We start from the raw sequence: 23,392 nt of genomic DNA on the forward strand, positions 1-23,392 counted from the left end.
AATGATTGACAAGGGAAGGGCCGTGGATGTCATCTACATGGATTTTAGTAAAGCATTTGACAAGGTCCCTTATGGCAGGCTGGTGCAAAAGGTTAAATCTCACGGGATCAAAGGTGAACTAGATGGGTACAGAACTGGCTTGGCCATAGAAGACAGAAGGTAGCAGTGGAGGGGTCTTTTTCTGATTGGAGGTCTGTGACTAGTGGTGTTCCGCAGGGCTCTGTACTGGGACCTCTGCTGTTTGTGATATATATAAATGATTTGGAAGAAGATGTAGCTGGTCTGATTAGTAAGTTTGCGGACAACACAAAGATTGCTGGAGTTGCAGATAGTGATGAACATTGTCAGAGAATAAAGCAGGATATAGATAGGCTGAAAAATTGGGCGGAGAAATGGCAGATGTAATTTAATCCAGATAAATGCGAAGTGATGCATTTTGGTAGATCTAATGCAGGGGCAAGCTATACAATAAATGGCAGAACCATCAGGAGTATAGACACACAGAGGGATCTGGGTGTGCAAGTCCACAGATCCTTAAAGGTGGAAAAGGTGGTGAAGGCACATGGCATGCTTGCCTTTATGGACAGGGCATAGAGTATAAAAGTTGGCATATGATGTTGCAGTTATATAGAATGTTGGTTAGGCCACATTTGGAATACTGCGTCCAGTTCTGGTCGCCACACTACCAGAAGGATGTGGAGGCTTTGGAGAGAGTGCAGAAAAGGTTTACCAGGATGTTGCCTGGTATGGAGGGTATTAGCTATGAAGTGAGATTGAGTAAACTAGGCTTGTTCTCCCTGGAAAGACGGAGGTTGAGGGGCGACCTAATAGCAGTTTATAAAATTATGAAGGGCATAGATAGGGTGAAGAGTTGGAAGCTTTTTCCCAGGTCAGAAATGACAAACACAAGGGGTCACAAGTTCAAGGTCAGTGGGGCAAGGTTCAATACGGATATGCGGGGAATGTTTTTTACACAGAGGGTGGTGCGGGCCTGGAATGCACTACCAAGCAAGGTGGTTGAGGCAGACACGCTAGGATCATTTAAGACTTATCTAGATAGCCACATGAGCAAACTGGGAATAGAGGGATACAAACGGATGGTTAGGAACACATGATCGGCGCAGGCTTGGAGGGCCGAAGGGCTTGCTCCTGTGCTGTATTGTTCTTTGTTCTAAGCACAGTAAGAAGTCTCACAACACCAGGTTAAAGTCCAACAGGTTTATTTGGTAAGGAGCAGTGCTCCGAAAGCTAAAGGAAGACTGTCTTTACAGCACAGCTTGTGGACCAGGAAAGCAGGATTGCTTCCCTCCTCCCTCCCTAAGCTGTTTCCCACAGGATGGCATGGTGGCAGAATGGTTAGCACAGCTGCCTCACAGCACCAGGGATCCGGGTTCAATTCCTGGCTTGGGTTGTTGTCTGTGTGGAGTCTGCACATTCTCCCCGTGTCTGCATGGGTTTGCTCCAGGTGCTCCAGTTTTCTCCCACAGTCCAAAAGACATGCTAGTTAGGCGCATTGGCTATGCTAAATTCTCAGTGTACCCGAACAGGTGTTGGAATGTGGCTACTGGGGGATTTTCACAGTAACTTCATTGAGGTGTTAATGTAAGACTACTTTTGACACTAATAAATAAACTTAAAATAAACCTAAACTTACCCACCCACCAGTTAGACCCAGAACCACCCTCCTCCCTCCCACTGATCACCAACCCCCTCCCGATCTATCATCTCTACCCCAGTCTCTCTCAATCCATTCTGAGAACCTCCCGACTCTACAAGCTATTCAGCACATGTAGCCCATTCCTCTCGATCTGGCGATCTCTCGCCCTGTATATCCATTCCCTCAAAACAGCCTCTGATTCCACAATTGCTTAATAGGGAATCCAACCTGCCAATCAGACTGGACAGAGATCCTGTTTAAAAAGGAACACACATGCTGTGGATCAGAACTACACAGTATTCCCAGAGCTCCTTCCCTGTTCTTGGGAATCCCACCCTAGTAAATGTCAGGGGCAATGTATCTTACATCTCTGATCACAACCAAAAGCAAGATCGTGAACTTTGGAATGAATGGGTGTGAGGTTCTTTATTGATTGTGGAGGCAGATTAACAAATCATTAATTTACAATCTCTGAGAAAGCACTATCACAGCTAACTCATTAACACCCTGTCAAAGCTTCAGCAAGGAAAGCGGCCAGAGTTCCTGTGAAACAAAGTCACCAAGAAAGAACTGAACTTTCACATCCTTGGAGGAAAGTAGAATTGCAGTGAATGAGTGGGATCGCACTGTGTAATCCTTGCTTTGCGCTTGTTATATCTTTACTGATTCCAGAATTATCTGCTGAGATGTTATGGCTGGAATTTTGCCACCCTGCCCGCCACGGGATTCGGAGAGGGCGAGGAGCGGATCATGGAAAGATCTGTTGATCTCGGGTGGGATTATATGGTCTCAGGACAAGTGAGGCCATAAAATCTCGCCCGATGCGTTTGAGTATTTGCGAGGATTCTCCTGTTCATAGTGTTAGAAACGCGGCAGGAACCGGTTGAACTTGACTTGTGCCATTTCCTCCCACATTTCTGCGGATCTCTCAGTGAGCTCACAGTGGACAATTGGAAAAATCTCCACAACAATTCAATCTCCATCAATTCACCACACACGCAGCACGGTGGCACAGTGGTTAGCACCGCTGCCCCACAGCACCAGAAAGCCGGGTTCGATTCCCGGCTTGGGTCACTGTCTGTGCGGAGTCTGCACATTTTCCCCGTGTCTGCGTGGGTTTCCTCCGGGTGCTCCGGTTTCCTCCCATAGCTTAAAGAAATGCAGATTAGGTGCATTGGCCATGTTAAATTGTCCAAAGATATCTATTAAGTAGATTAGTCAAGGTAAAAGTGTGGGGTTCTGGAGACAAGGGGGGTAAGTTACTCTTTTAGAGAGTCAGTGCAGACTCGATGGGCTGAAGGGCCTCCTTCTGCACCGCAGGGATTCTATGGATATTGAAGGTGACATTTGTGAAGAAATTCGAGATCTATTTTAAAAAGGGAACATAATCACAACAGACATTAATGATGTAAGAATTGTTGGGGATGAGGAGGATGAGAATGGTGAGGAAGAGGAAGTTTACAGCAGCCTGTTCTGGACTGGCTTTTCAATCAGTATGTTGCTGCTCCAAAAGCAAGAGAAGCAATACTTTGAACTGGCTCTGGGTAATGAAGGATTGCCAGTAGGCAAACTAAAAATAGCTGAACATTTGGGAAGCAGTGACCCTAATATACAGAGGTTCCATGTTAGAACAGAAAAAAAATCTACACTTGAGAGAAAAAATATTGTGATAAAAATGAATTTGCTCAGATTAAATGGAAGGAACTTGCAATACATTACCAGTGAAAAAATATTTCAAAGGATCTCCCTCTCATTTCCCCTTCACTCTCCCTTTTCTCCTTTCACCTTCCTCTGCCTCCTTACTCTATCTCCCCCGTCTTTCCCACTCCCTGTCTTCACTCTCCCGCTTTCTCCCCTGTTCTCCATCTGTCTCTTTCCAGAGTCTTCCCTCCTACTCTCTCCCCAATCTTTGCATTCCCTCTCTCTCTATCATCTTCTCTCTCCCTCTACATTGCCTCCTCCTATTTCTCCCTTTCGCTCCTGCTCTCCGCCGTGTAACACAGATCAGTAATTGTACCTTAACTCAATCGCAATGTCTATCTGAACAACTGCAGAAAATCCTTATGTTATTCTATGATGATAGAATCCTTTGTTAATTCTCTCACATCAATTATTTGCCCCATCTCTCCTAAAAGTGTAATAAGAAATATTAAGCTCCTGTTCTGCCAAGACTCTGTTATCGGTATTACATCACATCCCACAATAGTAATTAAGTCCAATAACGAAGCAGGATATTGTGCTGATTGCATCAGAATCAAATAAATATTTCGAAGAATGGTAAGAAAAGTGTGTCTACTGTGGTGTAGTGGGAAGATATTGGGTGTGGTATAAATAACTGTTTGATCCTTGAGTATTGCTGAAAAAAGCCATTTTGTTGAAGTTTTTCATCTTGCACTCATCAAGACAACAAGAATACCAATATCAAGGGGAAACACTAACTGTATGAGAAGAGAATGCTGATTGGTTGGCAGGTGGAGGTGTTGCCATGGATTCTGCACCAGTTAATGGTGACTGACAGTTAACTGCCAAGCATTGTTGAAAATTTAAATCAGAGCATGGCTCTGATTGGCCCTTTGTTTGATACTTGCTCAACTGTTGTCGTAGTGGGCATGTGCAGAGAGATGATGAAATGTTCAGTGTTTATAAACAAGCCTTCACAGAATCTTGTAAAATTACATTAAAGTCCTGTTACAGAGACAGACCAAAATAAAATTACCATTCTTGTGTGAAATAGAAATTTTATGTGGGTGATTTCATTTCAATAATGCGAACAGATTTGGTGAACTTCAATCATGATAAAACTGAGAGATAAATTTTGAATTTAATGTCTTCAAATTTGATGTTCACATTATATTTTTTATATTTATATGCCTGTGGGAGCACTTTACTGGGCTCCATCGAGTTAACATAATGGTAATAGACTCAACTAGTGGCCCACAGGCCTGCACTAAGGGTCAGCAGACCTGAGTTCAAATCCCAGCATGGTGGATAAGGACAATTCAAACTCAATAAATTAGTAAACCTGGAACAAAAGTTAGTTTCGGTAATGGCAACCAGTAAGCCACGCAGACGATTGTAAAAACCCATTTGGTTCATGACTCTTCTTCAGTGAAGGAAATCTGCCATCCCTGTTCACTTCCAGACCCCATGTGACTCCAGACCCACAGCAGCGTCACTGTAACTTCAACAGCCTCTGAGCTGGCCAAGCAAGCCACTCAGTTGTATCCACTACTCCAGAAAAGGTTAAATGAGAGAAAAACAGTTGGGGGCAATCCGACCTTGACAAAGAAATGACAAAGGTACTGCTGCAAGTTAACCCTCTGCATCCCTCCTGGCTGACTTTGATTAATTTGTGTCGGAATTAGCAGAACTGCCCAACAGACAGGTCAAGAAACAACGTGACTCAGTCATACTCACTGAATCATACCTTACAGCCAATGCCCCAAACTCCACCATGTCCTCCTGTTCCAGTGGCCGTGGAGTCTGCACCAGTTAATGGTGGCTGACAGTTAACTGCCAAGCATTGTTGAAAGTTTGAGGCCCACCAGGTGAGGTGAATGGTATACAGTCGGGAGAGCGTGGACCTGATGGTTCTCGACATTGACTCCAGCCCCCATGAAGTCTCATGGCATCAGGTAAAACATGCACGAGGAAACATCCTGTTAATTACTGCCTACCACCATTCCTCAGTTGGTTAATTAGTATTTCTCCCTGTTGGACACCACTTGGAAGAAGCACTGAGGATAATGAGGGCCCGGAATGTCCTCTAGCTGGGGAACTTCAATATCCACGCACAGGCGTCTTCCGTTCTCATCATAATGATATATTGGAGAGATTCAGAACAAATCCAGCACCTATGAGCCATCAGCAGTACAAGATGGAGGACAAAAGGTATTCCAGATGTGGTCTCAGCATAACCCTGCACAATTGTGGCAAAACCTCATTATTCTTGTACCCCAGTCCCCTTGCTGCTAACTTCTTGTGTTCCTTTTGCAAGCATGTCCAAGTCTCTTTGAACATTAATATTTATAAGTTTCACATATTTTGAAGAATATTCTGCTATTCAGTCTATTCTTACGACATGATGTGGAGATGCCGGCGTTGGACTGGGGTGGGCACAGTAGGAAGTCTCACAACACCAGGTTAAAGTCCAACAGGTTTATTTAGTAGTATGAGCTTTCGGAGCGCTGCTCCTTCATCAGGTGAATGGGCCACTCACCTGATGAAGGGGGAGCGCTCCGAAAACTCGTGATTCCAAATAAACCTGTTGGACTTTAACCTGGTGTTGTGAGGCTTCTTACTATTCTTACGACCAAAGTGAATGATTTCACACTGATCCGCCTGCGGGGTTCCTGGTTTTCTGTCTCTCTCCTTTATTGAAAAGTGGTGCAACATTTTCCAATGTCCAATCTGATGGGACTGTTCCCAAAACGAAGGAATTTTGAAAACCCATAGACAGTGCATCTACTATCTCTGCAGCTATCTCCTTTTTAACCCAAGGGTCCTGGGAAATTTGTTGGATTTTAGTCCCTTAAGTCTCTCCAATACTTTTCCTCTGTTGACATTAATTATCTTAATTTCCTCATTCCTTTTGGTCCCGGGGTCACCCATTCTTCTGGAATGCAACTTGCGTCTTCCACTGTGGAGAGACACAAAATATTTGTTCAATGTCACCGTCATTTTCCCATTATCCATAATAATCTCTCCTGTCTTCTAATGTTTACTTTAAGTGAGAGAGACTGACATTGCCATCAAGGCAGCATCTGACTGAGAGTCAGATCAAACCAAAATTGAAGTCATAGAATCCCTACAGTGCAGAAGGAGTCCATTCGGCCCATCGAGTCTACACCGACTACAAACCCACCCAGGTCCTACCTCCACAACCCCATGCATTTACCATAGGTAGTCCCCCTTACACTAAGGGACAATTTAGCATTGCCAATCAACCTTAGCTGCACATCTTTGGAGTGAGGGAGGAAACCGGAGCACCCGGAGGAAACCCACGCAGACACAGGGAGAATGTGCAAACTCCACACAGATAGTGACCAGGGAATCAAACCTGGGTTCCTGGTGCTGTGAAGCATCAGTGCTAACCACTGTGTCACCCAAGTCAATAGGAATCTGGAGGCAATTTTGCCACTGGTTGAAATCATACATAGCACAAAGGAACTAAAGCAAAATACTGCGGATGCTGATCTGAAACAAAAACAGAAAATGCTGGAAAATCTCAGCAGGTCTGACAGCATCTGTGGGGAGAGAATAGAGCCAATGTTTTGAATCTGGATGACCCTTCATCAGATCTGAGAGCAAAGAAAATCAGAAGAGATTTATACTATAAGAGTGGGGGGCAGGCGTTGGAATTGGACAAAGGGACTGTAAATGATGACGAAGAAGGCTCAGAAAGGTGCTAAAAGTGTCCAGCAAGTGATCAGAATGTGTGAATAGCAGGACAGAGATACAGATTGTTCAGGGACTACCTGAAGAATGTGGCAGTGGCCCTGAAGTTGGGGGGAGGGGGCAAGAAGGTGATCTGGAATGGAGAAGTGGAAAATGGATGAATAAAATGAAATGGAATGAAATAAAATGAATGGAAATGGGGTGAAGGTGGAGGGGGGAGTTCAGGCTCTGAAGTTGTTGAACTCAATGTTCAGTCCGCAAGGTTGTAAAGTGCCCAATCGGGAGATAAGGTACTGTTCCTCCAGTTTGTGTTGGGGTTCACTAGAACATTGCAAAAGGCCAAGGACGGACATGTGGGACAGGAGAGCAGAGTAATGTGTTGAAGTGGCAAGCAACAGGGAGGTTTGGATCCCGCTTGTTTATCATGAGGAAGGCATGGTCATGGAATGTGCGGTATTCCAGTAGACCAGGAATTTGTTAAGGTGTCTGATAGGCGAACCTTGTCCCTTGGTTGCTTTCACGGTGTGTTTCTGGGTTTGGACGAAGAGTCCTGCTGGTCCATTAGTAGCAGAATGACACAGTGCATAAGTAATGTGTTGAATTCTGCTTTCTTGTAGGGAGTTCTCAAATTCTCAAATATTGAGGTGCATTGTCGCTTACCAGCTGTTCAGGAATCCAAAGCGACTAAATGTTTCTCCGAGCTCCTCAATATTCTTCTCAGATGAGGTAGATGTCATCACAGTGACTTCTGGTCATTTGGTGTGAGCATCGACCATTACTGGCCGTACTCCTCATCGCCAGTATTTGTTGTGTTTTGGAGATGTGATATATGGCATTGACTTTGGTTCGAAATGAGTGGTGTGTGATCCCGTTCATGGCTGCTTCTTTCTTTCCCACACTTGGTCTATTACATCATTTGCGATGTGTACATTAATACATCAGAGTTTCAGTGAGTCAATAGGAATAAAGACAAATGCATAACGGGGCGGGGGGAGGTGTGAGGGAGGGTATAGGCTGAGGAGCAGTCTGTATAGAGTCAGTCGGGTAGGTCAGGTGGTTATGGGGCTTGTGAGGATTGGGTTGTCAGTGGAGGGGAGGCTGATTGGTAAGTGAGCGGGGTGATCAGTTGGTCGGTGAGGGCAGTTGGGTGGGGGTTGTGTGGGGGGGGAGTTGTTGAGGGTTCGGGAGGGCAGTCAGGGGGGGTTAGGGTTAGGGTAGTCAGGGCATGGGGTCATCAGAGGGTGGGGAGTAATTGGGTATTGGGAGAGCAGTCAGGGAGGCTTGTGGGGGGAGGCTCTGAGTGTAGTTGGAAGCTTTCGGAGGATATAGTTGGGAGGTCGGGGAGTATTCAGTGTGGGGGAGTCAGGAACGGGTGGGGGAGGTTAGATATGTGGTTAGGGATAGTCACATGAGGAAGTTCATTACAATAGTTACCCGGGAGTTAGAAATATTTTTAATTCTTCTAACCTTGCCTGGATAATTATTCCTGTAAAACAGTTGGAAGCGTGTGATTCGAATTGGAGAATCGGATAGTTCCTAGTGCAGGGCATTTGCCCAACGGAAACTTGAACTTCCCAATAATTGCCATGCAATCCTTCCCAGCAGATTTCCGGGGGAGTGGGGGTGGCGGGAGGGCACTGGGGGGTTTGGGTGGTTGTCCGTCAGTGCAGCTTTGGGATACCCTCTGGAACAATGCCCCGAAGATCGGAGGTTACAGAAGATAAATGTCATCTGTGTATCACAAATGTAGTGGGAGGATCACAATGGCAGCAGCGTCCAGCAGTCTGAAAGCTCTCCTTCGTCAGGGCAAAGGCACAAACTGCTCCCTTTAATGGGCTATAAATCACATTTTAAAGTGTCATTTGCAAGTTAGAAGTCTTAGAGGGAGGCATCGATATGACTGATGTGATTCCCACGGATCAGGTTATGGATTGACGCAAGATGATAATTTGGATCAACAATTTATTTCCAATTAGATGGTCGGATGTGTGTAATAAGAAAAATATAGATTTTTTTTTTGGTGCATTTGGCCCCTCAAGCTATGTGGAAAAACAAATGCACTTCTGTCCCAAACAGGTGAAGAGGTTAAACAATATCTTTCTATTTTATTAAATTTAGAATTTCAAAAGGTCATTGGTGCAAAGTCATTTTCATCATCACAGGAAAATGTAATAATGATCACAAATTGCAAAGGCTTAAACACAGTGGCTAAACTTCAAAGGGAAAGATATTAAAGCAATCCAGAACGCCAGTAGAGACAGGGCTTGGCTCACAAGTAATGACTGGCATCATATTTAGATTGTAAAATCATACAATATCCAGGAAGGGGTCGCATCATTTCCCATTAGGGAGAATGGAGCTTGGTGAGATTCGACAGCAATATCAAAATTATCCACTTCTTTATTTTATACATTCGTGGGACTTGGGTGTCGCTGGTTGGCAAGCATTTATTGCCCATCCCTAGTTGCCCGAGGGCAGTTGAGAGTCAAACACTTTGCTGTGGTTCTGGAGTCACCTGTAGGCCTGACCAGGTAAGGATGACAGATTTCCTTCCCTAAAGGACATTTGTGAACCAGATTTGTTTTTCCGATAATCAACAATGGTTTCATGGTCATCAGTAACTCTTAAATCCAGATATTATTTATTGAATTCAAATTCTACCAGCTGCCGTAGTGGGATTCAAACCCTGGTCCCCAGAACATTAGCTGAGTTTCTGGATTAATAGTCTAGTGATAATACCACTAGGCCATTACTTCCCATTTTTACACTGCTAGAATGGTGATGGGTTGGAACCTGTACCTGCTATTGAGGATAAGGATATTTGTGGCGCCTTCAGTGAGTTGTTTAATTGTCCACCACCATTCCTGACTGGATGTGGCAGGACTGTAGAGGTTTGATCTGGCCCATTGGTTGTGGGATCACTTCACTCTGTCTGTCCAATGCTGCTGCTACTGTTTGGCACCCAACTAGCCCTGCGTATTATCTTCATCAGGCTGGCACGTCCTTTATAGCTATGCTCGATGCTGATTCTGGCATGCCATTCTGCATTCTACATTGAACAATAGCAGATCAATTAAGACCTAAACTACAACTGCCTTCTGTCTGCAATATCTCTGGATTTATAGGGAAGCCTGTAAACTGATCTCAAAAATGGCTTCCTCCACCCTCCTCACTGTGGCAACTGGAAACACACTAGCCCTGTATCTAAGTAGAATTGTTAATCAGCTATCTTTAATTACTACTGCTCTTTATCTTAGAATCAAAGATAGATCTGCAGCTGACCAGGAAATGGAACACATGAAGATAGATATTGGTCAAGTCTGCACCTTAAGCAGAGAAAATACTGACTCTATGGGCCCGATTTTACCATTACGTTGCGCCCATTTTCAGGTGCGAAAACTTGGGAAAGCCGGGCGAGAGGTGAATAGCGTGGCCCGCGCCCGCATCCGCGCAGATTCCTACTTTACCAAAGCCCAAAAATGGCCATGATCAGAACCGCGCCCAAAATGGGCGCAACGTCAATTTAAATGCATTTGCATTCATTTAAATTGACTTAATGAGCTGGATGCCCAATCTTACCAGCATTTCCCCCTTTACCATCGCGTTCGCCCGTCCAGATTCGGCACGAAACAGACATGCTTGGCAAAGGTCTGTTTCGGGCGCTTCAGCTTCTGAAGAGGTAAGTTCAGAGCTTCCAGCGGCTCTCTGACTCAATCACTGGTGGGGGAGGGTAGGGGGGAGGGAGGCGGGCCAGATCATTCTCCGGTGGGGGGGGAGGGAGGAGGAGGCGAGTCAGATGTATCTCTGGTGGTGGAGGGGAGGGCGGGGGGAGGAGGAGGGCCAGAGGTATCTCTGATGGGAGGGCGGAGGGAGGGCCAAATCGTTCTCTGGTGGGGGGAGGGGAGGAGGAGGGCCAGATTGCTCTCAGGTGGGGGGAGAGGAGAGAGTCCCGATCATTCGCTGGTGGTGGGTGGGGGGAGGGAGGCCTGATCATTCCCTGGTTCAGGGGGCAGGGCGGGAGGAGGAGGAGGGAGGGCCTGATCATTCTCTGGTGGGGGGGGGAAGGAAGGAGGGCCAGATCACTCTCTGGTGGATGGGGTGGGGGGGAGGCGGAGGAGGGAGGCAGGCCAGATGGATCTCTGGTGGGGGTGGGGGGGGCAGGGGGGGTCCGCTGCCACTCTGCGAGCGATCGGTGGGGGGGAAGGGGGGAAGAGGGTCGCGATCGGTCTGGGTAGTGGGAGGGTAGGTGGATAAGGGGGACAGTTATGTTGTGGGAGTGGGGCAATGTCTGTGGGGCCATCACTCCCAGGCCGCTTTATCTGCTTTTTGCGGCCCAGGAGCGATGTGACAGGGGAGCGCTTTTCAATTTTTTTTCACTGCTCATACGCAGTTGAAGGCTCTGATTGGAGCTGCAGCATTTCGGACACGATAAGCCCCGCCCACAGTACAATTCAGACCCGCAATTTCTTTGTCAGGCTGAGTGCATATGGGGGCGCCTGAAAACAGGTTTCCAAGTCGGATCTGAATTACGCCCAGATTCAGCACTTAGAATCAAAATGGTAAAACCACACAGAATGTAGGTGGGAGTTCGAGCCCAATTTGAAAATACTGGCTGGAGCTTTCCGGCCGTACCTTGGCATAAATGTCCTGGCAGCAAGGGCTGGAGTCAATGGAAAAGCCCATTGTCAAGGGTGGGATTAGAAGAATCGCCGGTCAATGGCAGGCTGTCTATGCCACGGCGAAAGACATGGCATGTTGTGAGGAAAATCCTGCTCATTGCTTGTGAGAACACAAAACATGGCTGGGGGATTCGCCTAGCTGGAGCCAGAGGGAGAATCCCCAGGGAAAACTCTGAACAGAAGTCAAATCCTTGGGAGCTGTGAAACACTTTGGAATGGCTCCAGAAGAAGTGGATGTCTATGTAAGAGACAACGTAACAAAATTGGGATTTTTGGCTGTTGGTAAAAGTAGAAAAGAGAAAGTTCTATTTGGCTCTTTAAAGTATAAATCGCTCATTAAAAAAATTGTTTAATTAATAATATTTTGTCCTCGGTCAGTATTACAGTAGAAGGTCTTTAAACATGTGAAAATTGTATCATCCTTTCATTTAATCACTGGAAGTTTGATTTTCTCTTTATATTGGTCTCTACAGAGATCGTAGGTCCTTCAGGACTGAGCTGGATCATCCCGTGGTAGCGTTACTGAGCCATTCTTGGTGATGGACATTGAAGTCCCCACTCAGAGTACATTCTGTGCCTTTGCCACCCTCACTTCTGAGAGGTATTCAACATAAAGGAATACTGATTTCAAAAGGGAAAGTTTTAATCATTCTCAGTCATTTTTTTCTGAGGCTCTAACACAGAGAGTAGACATGTAGTAGTGATAATTTATCAAGATTTTCAAAAAGGCCTGTGATAAGGTGCCACATAATAGAGTAAAAATGTCAGAAAAGAGGAGTCTGGATGGATTGTGAACTGGTTTCAAAACAAAGATTAGAGATTTGGGTGAAAGACAGTTATTCAGGGTGGCAGAAGGATCAGCGCTAGTGGATGAATGTTAACACTGAGGAGGACTACAACAAACTACACAAGAGGATAGTAACAAACGTATAGAATGGGCAAATATTCAGCAGGTGAATTGTGATAAATTGGAGACATTGGAAGTCAAGCCGAACAACCCGAGAAGTGAAAGGTCAGATGTGGGTCTTGGTTAGGTTGGTGACTCGGGCACAGAAAGCATCCCTTTTGAAAGGCCTGTTTAAGAAGTTGATCCTCAATGTTATAGTTCTAGAGCGTTGGAGGAGAGGTCATTGGATTATCAGGTGAGTGTCAAAGCTTTAGAGCTTTGTCGAACTGACCCTGGAATGGATGGCCTATCATGGACTTTCCCAGTGGGAGAGTTGTCATTGCTGCTGCCCAATCAGAAGCATGTAGAACTAAGCCACTGAGTGGAATCTCAAGACACAACCATGGAGATGGCCTCATCCTGTCACTACCTGCTGTGGCTAATATGCAGTGATGTAGTTAGTTGGCTGGACGCATTAGATAAATGACCACTTGCCACCCAACAATCTGGATGTCCCCACACTGGGGATCCTTGACCAGGCCCCTGACATCGGCACACTGCCGTGATACCAGGCAGTGTCAAGGGAGTGGGGCCTGAGGGGGCACGGAATATGGGGGGGGGGGGGGGGGGGGGTGGGGGGTGGGGGGGTGTGGGGAGGGAATGCTGCACACTCCAAAACTGGCGATCCACTGGGGGGGCAGTGATCGACTGGGATGGGCCATGGGCCAAGGATGGGGGGGGACAATTGGCCAGGCGGGGGGTACGGCCGCGATTGTCCAGGTAGGGGGTGGGGAGCGATCAGGGTCGGGGGGGGGGAGCGTGCAGGGGGAGGTCAGCAATTGTGTGGGGGAGGGAGGCCAGGGAATGCAGGGGAGAGGCCAGTGATAAATTCTGCCTCAGTGTACCCAAACAGGCACCAGAACGTGGCGACAAGGGGATTTTCACAGTAACTTCATTGCGGTGTTAATTTAAGCCTACTTGTGACTAATAAATAAACTATAAACTCTCTCTCTCTCTCTCTCTGTCCCTCTCTCGCATCACATTAGTGATTATCCCGCACTCCACCAACTCTGACCCCAGCACATCGGAAGTGAACATGTGTACAGTCGGTGGCACAGGGTAGAGCTCAGGACCAGAATGGAGGAGGTTTCAGAGTCAGAAACACGAGTGCACAGTCTCCTCAGAGGAGGGAGCTAAGTCGCCATGATGCTCCAGTGGGCAAGAACATTGAGCCTCAGGAGTCACCTTCTGAGGCACAACATTTGTCCAATCAGTCACAGATGGGTGGACATCTATTGGCGTTCCCTCAGGCAGTGGGAACTTTTGGATGGCAAATGGAAGAGTCCATCGCTGTCATGAGCTTCACATTGTCCTTGGACCTTGATCACATGAGCTCTGACCATGACAGACTGGCCAATCCGATGGGGAGAAACATGAAGCAGCACATGGAATGGGTACAAGAGCAACATCTTCTCCGGGAAAGGGTGCAAGTCTTACTCAGTAGCCTGCATCAGCCCACTCAGACTATAAGGCTTAACATGAGGAGTTGGACCCTTAACCAAATAATTGCAGTGTGCTGGAATGGACAACTGCTGTGTCCCAGGAGCAAGCCCCATCAACCTCAGCTGAAGGTTAACCTCAGGCATGCCGGATAACTTAATAGGGTGAAGGTTTGAAACTTTCTCAGTTTCCTCATCTCCCTTCACCTCCCCAGCCCCTCTGCCAGAGCCCTCATCTGTTCCAGATGGGCCAGTGACCATGGCTGTCCATGAAGAGATGTAGAGACTGCAGTTCGAGGGAGGTCCCCAATAGGCTGAGGCCAGCCACCACACTCATCATTACCCTATAGGCTGAGAAATGAGAAGCCTACCTCTATCTCCCCCAAAGCAACACGATGATCACTTGGTAGGAGTGTACCAGAGTGCTAATGAGTTCACCATGGTTTCACTGGTCACACTGTATTTAACAAATTTAAGCAATATTTGAATATAATTTCTTTCACTTCTGCATGACTCAGTGATGGTGACATAGTAGTATTGTCATTGGACTGGTCTGGCCTACATGTGACTCCAGACCCACAACAATGCGGTTAACTCTTAAATGTCTTCTGCAATTGTAATGTCCTAATTATGATAGGTGTTGTGGGTTTTAACAGAGGAAAATACTTTGTTTGCACATGTAGATTCAAACAAACACACAGCATGTTTTATTGAGGAGCTGCTCTCTGCACCGCATCAAATATAAAACTGAAAGTAAAACAGTAGCCTGATCACACGGCCTAATGGCATCAGCATTAAATCATGTGATCAGCTCTTAAAGGAACCTTGCAAACTTTTAAAATATATAATAGCAATGGCTGAGCAAGCCATTCAGTTCTATGGCAATTAGGGTTGGGCAGTAAATGCTGGTCCATACAGCGATTCCTACAACCCATGAATGAGTTTTAAAAATGTGCACTCGAGAGCTCAAAAAGAATGATCAAAATATGGAACTAAATCTTACCAGTAATAATCAGGTTTGCTGCCTGCTAATTGGGAAAAGGTCATCATTGGCTCTCTGTATCTGAGATGTCAAATCTGGAGGAAAATTATAATGATCCTCTAGATGAGTAGGCAGGGCATTCATTACAGACTCAATGCAGCTGTGTGTGGCTGACTGAAAAATAGCAGACAGTCTCCTGATCATCCCTGCAAAGGTCTTGAGGTACAGAGGTTCAGTGTGATAGTTACCTTCACAGCCATTGGCAGGGTATGGGGTCAAAGGCTCCAGTAGCTGCTGTACCATTGGACAAATCTCTGTCACAGCATCATAGCTCAACCTGAAGCACTGGTTTTTCTATCATGGTGAGTTATCATAGAGTCATAGAATCCTACAGTGCAGAAGGAGACCATTCGGCCCATCGAGTCTGCACCAACCACAATCCCACCCAGGCCCTACCCCCATAACCCCATGCACTTACCCCAGCTAGTCCCCTGACACTAAGAGGCAATATAGCATGGCCAATCCACCTAGCCGGCGCATCTTTGGACTGTGGGAGGAAACCCACGCAGACACGAGGAGAACATGCAAACTCCACACAGACAGTGACCCAAGTCAGGAATTGAACCCAGGTCGCTGGCGCTGTGAGTCAGCAGTGCTAACCACTGTGCCACCATGCTGCCCTCAGTTATGATGCCCTCAGTCTGTACACCCTCCCTGCAGGGGAGAACATAGTTGTCCTCACTATCCTCCTCCTCCATGATGCTAACGCCATTGCCTCTTCCTGATGATCTTTAGCCTTTCCTCTGCGCTCTGTCAGCCTGCACCGACTGGCTTCTACATGCGATAGAGCCACACCCATCTTCCATGCTCCCTCAGGAGACAGTCCAATGCTCCCTTATCTGGATGCAAGAGTCAGAAGGAGCATCAAAGAATTTCCCTGGAAGACCTGCAGCCCCACCCTTCCCCTCCTTTGGGTGACATGAAGATAGTTGGAGTTAAATTCTTGACATTCTTGGGACAGTAAATACAAATTTAAAGATAACTCTACAGGTGAACCTCACCTCTCCAAAGCAATATCCAAGCTGTTATGGACAGGAGTGGTTTATTTTAAACAGCCCTGATTTCTCCTCACACTATCCTTCCATAACAGAAAGGTGTTTTGATCTTGATATACCCTTTACAAGTGGAGACGTATTTCCCAACTCCCTCAATTTTTGTGTGATCCATATTTTATTAATAATCCCATGGCAAACTCGGGATAGGGTAAACTCAGAGGGTTACTTTATTTTTGCACACTCAAAACAAGGAGAGGGGGAATTGCAACATACCTGCCTGTGCATTCATGCAATAAGAGGGATAGAGAATGAAAGAGTTGCAGTGTAAAAATTACAGAGCAAAGAACTATTATGTGAGCCTTGAGCCCTGAATCAAAGTCAATTGTGTGTTTTCTCAAAGAAGTTGGCAGGTTGAAAACTGATGCTTGATAATTCACTTTTCCATTATAGGTGACTTCCATGGTTGATTACACACAGAGAGATGAGTAAATTATGGAGACACTGATACAGAAGTATAGAACTTCCAGTGGATACAGTGTAAATGGGGAGCCAGGTATTCAAACGTAGACAGGGCCATTTTTCTGAGCAGCTACTTGGTTTAGGGACAATGACAGATTGAGCGTTGCTGCTCCACAATACAATATGTTTTGTGGAACGGCGAAATTCCAGCTTGGAGGAAATCATGTGACTCCCATCTCTCCACTTTGGCTTTGACAGTGTTCCTTGGGCTTCATTCTTGAAATTGTAAGTGTTTCAACCATTAAAAATTTCAAAAAAGGTTCCAGAGTCCTTTGTCCTATCAGACTGGTGGTCTCCATTTGCCAGGCCTGGCTTAAGAAATGTAAGTGGCCTTTGTATGATTCCCACAGCAGTTGGTTTTCTGCAGCTGTTGTCAGCGTCTCTGAATGCCAGAAAGTTCCTTTTGTTTGTGTCATAGTCAGCCATGGCTTAAGTCATTTTAAAGTCTTTGTCCAGTTTCAAAAAAATTATAAATTAGCCAAACTTTTACTGATAGAGTAAGATGAAAATGTAGGATGAGGCTCAATTGGAGCATAAACACCAGCATGGACTGTTTGGGCTGAATATTTTATTTCTGTGTTGTATGTCAGAGAGTGAAATGCCTACCAAACAGTAAGAGGAAGATATGAAGTGAGCCATTTATCCCCCTGAGCCGTTTCTAGTACTACTTTAGATCACGCTGACTTGTACCTCAAGTCCACTTTTTAAAATTTTGCTTTCCATCCCTCAATACTCTTTCCTCAAGTATTTCTAGTAAGCTCAATCGTGAAAACTCCAATTGACCCAATATCCAAAACCTATTGGGGGAAAGAATTCCAAATTTCCTGATTTGACCTTAGGGTGACCTTGATTCTTGACCTCCCCCACCAGAGGAAGAATGTCTCCACGTTTATTCCATCAAATATTTTTCACATTGTAAAACCTAATACAACAAAGGCAGCCAGATCATAAAATTTGCCAGAAAGTCTAACCTGCTTATAACAGAGAACAGTAAGAAGTCTCACAACACCAGGTTAAAGTCCAACAGGTTTATTTGGTAGCAAATACCATAAGCTTTCGGAGCACAGCTCCTTCGTCAGATGGAGTGGATATCTGTTCTCCAACAGTGCACAGACACAGAAATCAAGTTACAGAATACTAATTAGAATGCAAATCTCTACAGCCAGCCAGGTCTTAAAGGTACAGATAATGTGGGTGGAGGGAGCATTCAACACAGGTTAAAGAGATGTGTATTGTCTCCAGACAGAACAGCTAGTGAGATTATGCAAGATCAGGGGGAAAGCTGTGGGGGTTACTGATAATGTGACATAAATCCAACATCCCGGTTTAGGCTGTCCTCATGTGTGCGGAACTTGGCTATCAGTTTCTGCTCAGCGACTCTGCGCTGTCGTGTGTCGTGAAGGCCGCCTTGGAGAACGCTTACCTGAAGATCCAAGGCTGAATGCCTGTGACTGCTGAAGTGCTCCCCCACAGGAAGAGAACAGTCTTGCCTGGTGATTGTCGAGCGGTGTTCATTCATCCGTTGTCGTAGCGTCGGTTTCCCCAATGTACCATGCCTCGGGACATCCTTTCCTGCAGCGTATCAGGTAGACAACGTCGGCCGAGTTGCAAGAGTAGGTACCGTGTACCTGGTAGATGGTGTTCTCACGTGAGATGATGGCATCCGTGTCGATGATCTGGCACGTCTTGCAGAGGTTGCTGTGGCAGGGTTGTGTGGTGTCGTGGACACTGTTCTCCTGAAGGCTGGGTAGTTTGCTGCGGACAATGATCTGTTTGAGGTTGCGTGGTTGTTTGAAGGCAAGAAGCGGGGGTGTGGGGATGGCCTTGGCGAGATGTTCGTCTTCATCAATGACATGTTGAAGACTCCGGAGGAGATGCCGTAGCTTCTCCGCTCCGGGGAAGTACTGGACGACGAAGGGTACTCTGTCCACCGTGTCCCGTGTTTGTCTTCTGAGGAGGTCGGTGCGGTTTTTCGCTGTGGCACGTCGGAACTGTTGATCGATGAGTCGAGCGCCATATCCTGTTCTTATGAGGGCATCTTTCAGCGTCTGGAGGTGTCTGTTGCGATCCTCCTCATCCAAGCAGTATCTGTAACTTGATTTCTGTGTCTGTGCACTGTTGGAGAACAGATATCCACTCCATCTGACGAAGGAGCTGTGCTCCGAAAGCTTATGGTATTTGCTACCAAATAAACCTGTTGGACTTTAACCTGGTGTTGTGAGACTTCTTACTGTGCTTACCCCAGTCCAACGCCGGCATCTCCACATCATATAACAGAGAAGGCAGGAGCCTTGTGAAATACAATAGTCATAAAATGCTTACGTGCAAAATAACCTCCAGCCACTATTATGGAGCAGCTGAGCATTTATCGCAGAATCTATCATTTATCGTGGTTGCAGAGTTCCATTTGTGGCATGCTTGACAGTTACCCAGGTCACACCAACTGATGCTCTTTAAAACTGACCTCTGCTGGAACAGAATTCCCACTCACCTGAAGAAGGGGCTTGCAGCTCCGAAAGCTTGTGTGGCTTTTGCTACCAAATAAACCTGTTGGACTTTAACCTGGTGTTGTTAAACTTCTTACTGTGTTTACCCCAGTCCAACGCCGGCATCTCCACATCACGGAGGTTATGATGACAGAGTCTGGGTATCTTCTGATGCATGGAGAGAGTGTACCTCTGGCATGACTTTTTAGCACCTGTCTCTCCATTCCCCATACCCCAGTCAAGGGATGGAGGAACAAATAGTTACTCTGCTACGATCAGGACTATGAAGGAATTGTTTGGACGCTCAGCTCACTCACAAAGCCTGGAGTTACTTTTGGTCGTGGGGTCCCATCCTCCCACTCAAGTTAGTGGTCACACGCTTGTGACATTTCAGGACTCTGTGTGTTCCATCTATCTGATGTTTCCTTTAATTCGCCGCTTGTCTCCTCCTCCGCTGTAATCATGGATTACCATTGATCACCCGTCAATTCAACCTCAACGCCAATTCATCCAGGGACCATTCTTCATGTGTGCTCAAACAGCGGGGATTGACAACTTTCAGATATTGGAAGCATCACACCCAAGTCCTTCCTCAACACCGCGCCTATCCATCAGGCAACATCAGAGAGTAACAAGACCGTGATAGTTTCCAAGTCAGGACAGAACGGGAACTGCTTAATCCTCCAGTTCACTCTTGATTGGTGTGAGCGCACTGAGCAATGACAGAACACGTAACCTGGGATCCTTCCAGCTTGTGTTATTTAGCTGCTGAATGCTGCAACGCCTTTCTGAGTGATCTGAATGTATCCCAGCTGAATCTTCATGCTCTCTGGTCTATGGTTTGAGGACAACTTAACGTTTAGACAAAACCAGCAACCATAAAAATCTCAAAGTGAGCTGCATGCAGATGCAGAGAATACACCAGACCATAATGTAAATATAACGGAATTACAGTGACTAACTCAAACTGTTTAATGTCTCAGTCTCACAGCTTGAAACAACAATCTAATCATTTGATTGCTTAAGGTAAATATGGAACGCTAAATACACATCATTATCATTTAATTAGGCTAAGACCAAGATTTCCTTTAAATAACTTCGACATGAATTGTGACCTTGTTGTATTGGCACATGTTGGCAGAGGGCTGACTGAACATTCCTCTCAAAGGGAACTTCTCTTCCAACTCCCAGTCGTTCCGGAGGAGTGTGTGCTGGAAATTAAAACATTCATTCGGTAGCTATTACAGTACTATCATGTCAAAAGATAAGTTCCCCACGTCACTCATCCTCATAATAAAGAGAAAGATATCTCGCCTATCAACATCTGCAACAGGTGGCACAGTGGCACAGTGGTTAGCACTGCTGCCTCCCATGCCAGGGATCTAGGTTCGATTCCCGCCTCGGCGGGAATCTGCTTGGAGTTTTCATGTTCTCCCTGTGTCTGGATGGGATTTCCTCCGGGTGCTCCGGTTTTCTCACACAGTCCGAAAGACATGCTGATTTGGTGGGTTGGCCATATTAAATTGCCTGTTAATGGGTAGGTTATTGGGGGCGGGGAGGGTTTGGGTGGGATGCTCTTTTGCTTCATACAGACTCAATGGGCCAGATGGCCTCTTTCTGCCCTGTAGGGATTTTATGAAGTTCTCAGTCACTTTCACCTGTCTAATTGATGCAGCTCTGTGAATTTTGTTCTGTATTTCATCCAAACTTTCGTTTCCTCTCCTTCCATCCCACATTACTGAATTCAAGAACCTGGACTACATGCGTTTCTGGCTTGCTCGGCTGAAATTTCTGTGCATAAACTGCAGCTGATTAGGAAATGCCAGTGATCATAGAAATCATAGAAACCCTACAGTGCAGAAGAAGGCCATTCGGCCCATCGAGTCTGCACCGACCACAATCCCACCCAGGCCCTACCCCCACATATTTACCCGCTAATCCCGCTAACCTACGCATCTCAGAACTCTAAGGGGCAATTTTTAACCTGGCCAATCAACCTAACCCGCACATCTTTGGACTGTGGGAGGAAACCGGAGCACCCGGAGGAAACCCACGCAGACACGAGGAGAATGTGCAAACTCCTCACATTTTACAATTGCATAACCCTTTAGAAAATAATTTATAAAGCTTATTCCTTTAAAATGATCCAAAGTGCAGTCACCATCACAGCTGGGACAGCACAGTGGCACATTGCTGCCTCACAGCACCAGGGACCCGGGTTCAATTCTGGCCTTGGGTGATTGTCTTTGTGGAGTTTACTCATTCTCCCCGTGTCTGCATGGGTTTCCTTCGGGTGCTCCGGTTTCCTCCCACAGTCCGAACATGTGTGGGTTAGGTTGATTGGCCATGATAAATTGCCCTTTGGAGTCAGGGGGATTAGGAGGGTAAATAGGTGGGATTACGGGGATGGGATCTGGGCGGGATTGTGGTCGGTGCAGACTCGATGGGCCAAATGGTCTCCTTCTGCACTGTAGATTCTATGATTCTATGAATTAAAGTGTGTGCTTGCCATTATTTTTGGTAATTGCCAAAGCCTTTGCTTTTTATACAACCGTTGTTTAGGTAAACAAGTCAATAATTTCTAATAATTGGATATGTTAAGCTGTGATTTTCGACAAAGGGTCTAAATCTTACAAGGTGACCCAAGCTGTTTAACGCAAGCTGCCATCTTGGTAAAGGAGACAGTGTTAGAATGGTTGCCCAGAGGATGGCTAAACTACTGTCACTAATGAGGCTGCATGGTATATTGATAATTAGCAATTTAAACTAATGCCCTACATAAACAGCAGCCAGCTGTTTTGGAATAAATGTGACATTGTTATTGATTTCAAGAGCTGTTTAAAGGGATTCTCACCATTTCCTGAACATTGTCATTGCAATTGTGAAGAGAATTTCTGAAACATATTGGGATATTTTCCGAGAAGCTTGGTCAAGGCTACATCAACACTTAAACATTTATTCGACAAATTGCCTGATAATTTCACCTTAAAAGAGTTTTGGGTTTATTGGATACCTTTAGGAGTATCTCACTCGCAGTGACTTATGGTGCACGGGGGAATGGGACAAGAGCAGCAGATCAGTGCTACCTGCTGCAGGAGAGAGGAACAGAAAGATGAAGTGGTGTCCTCCCCAACCCTCCTCTGGTCTCCAGAGAAGCATCCCACCCTCTCCCTCAGTCTCTGAGCCATAGTTCCAGATGACTTCTTTGAGGGGGAGAGCTGACTGGTGGTGATTTAACCTGAGGGTCACCACACCTCAGGCGAGGGGCAAGGTTGAGAAGGCGAGGTCTTCATGAATAACCTCAGGGAATTGAACCTGCACTGTTGGCGTCGTTCTGCATCACTAACTAGCCGTCCAGCCAACTGAGCTAATCAACTACCCCCCCACAACGATATGCATCATGATATAACAGATGTGAGGAAAATCTTTCACCCAGACGGTGTTTAAAGTCTGGAAGGAACTTCCCAAGAGGGTGGTGCAGGTAGGTTTGATTGAGGTATTTAAATGGAATTGCTATCTGAAAAGAAAGAATGTTACGGGGATAAGGCAGGTGAGTCGGCCCAGGTGAAATGATCTTTCAGAGAGCCAGTGCAGACCCGAAGGGCTGAATGATTCTGTCACTGTGACATAAGCAGTAACATGCCAGAGACTCTGTAGAGCTGGTGGAATAGTCTGCACTCAAGAGTGATGTGCTTACTGCAATGGAACTTAAACTCACTATCAGTTCAGAGATTGGGAATTCCGATTCCTGATGATATCCAGACATTTTGCACATGTGCTGGCTGGGAACAGGCCACAAGCAGAGTACTACACTTTTACCTTCCCCAGGCCAAGGATCCATCCTGCCCACTGCGCAGAAAAAAGAAAAAGAACAGCGTCTAATAGGTGACCTGATACAGAGTGTCATTTTCTCATAGGTGTCCCAGAGAGCAGGACACAGGAGGGTTTCCTCTGGGAGTTCTGATTTCCTCCCACTGTCCAAAGGTGTGCAGGTTAGGTAGATTGGCCATGCTAAATGTGTGGGGTTACAGGGATAGGGTGGAGGGGAGGGCCTGGGTGAGATACCCTTTTGCAGAGTCGGTGCAGACTCGATGGACCGCATGGCCTCTTTCTGCACTGTAGGTATCCATGGTTCTATGGATGTGTATCCTAGTCTTGAGATTGTTACAGCTATGGTATTTAATGCTTATGACTTCATCCATGAAGCACGTCAGGTGAAATTTCACACTTTA

General features: G+C 46.1%; 1 protein-coding gene across 1 annotated transcript in view; it reads right to left on the reverse strand.

Annotated features, from left to right (window-relative positions):
* The window catches only part of LOC144509692 (ephrin type-A receptor 8-like), a 383,076-nt gene that overhangs the window by 74,882 nt on the left and 284,802 nt on the right, over positions 1-23,392 (reverse strand). The gene's annotated exons all lie outside the window — the stretch shown is intronic.

Source organism: Mustelus asterias, chromosome 22 (genome assembly GCF_964213995.1).
Source record: "Mustelus asterias chromosome 22, sMusAst1.hap1.1, whole genome shotgun sequence".
In the NCBI taxonomy this organism is placed as follows: Eukaryota; Metazoa; Chordata; class Chondrichthyes; order Carcharhiniformes; family Triakidae; genus Mustelus; species Mustelus asterias.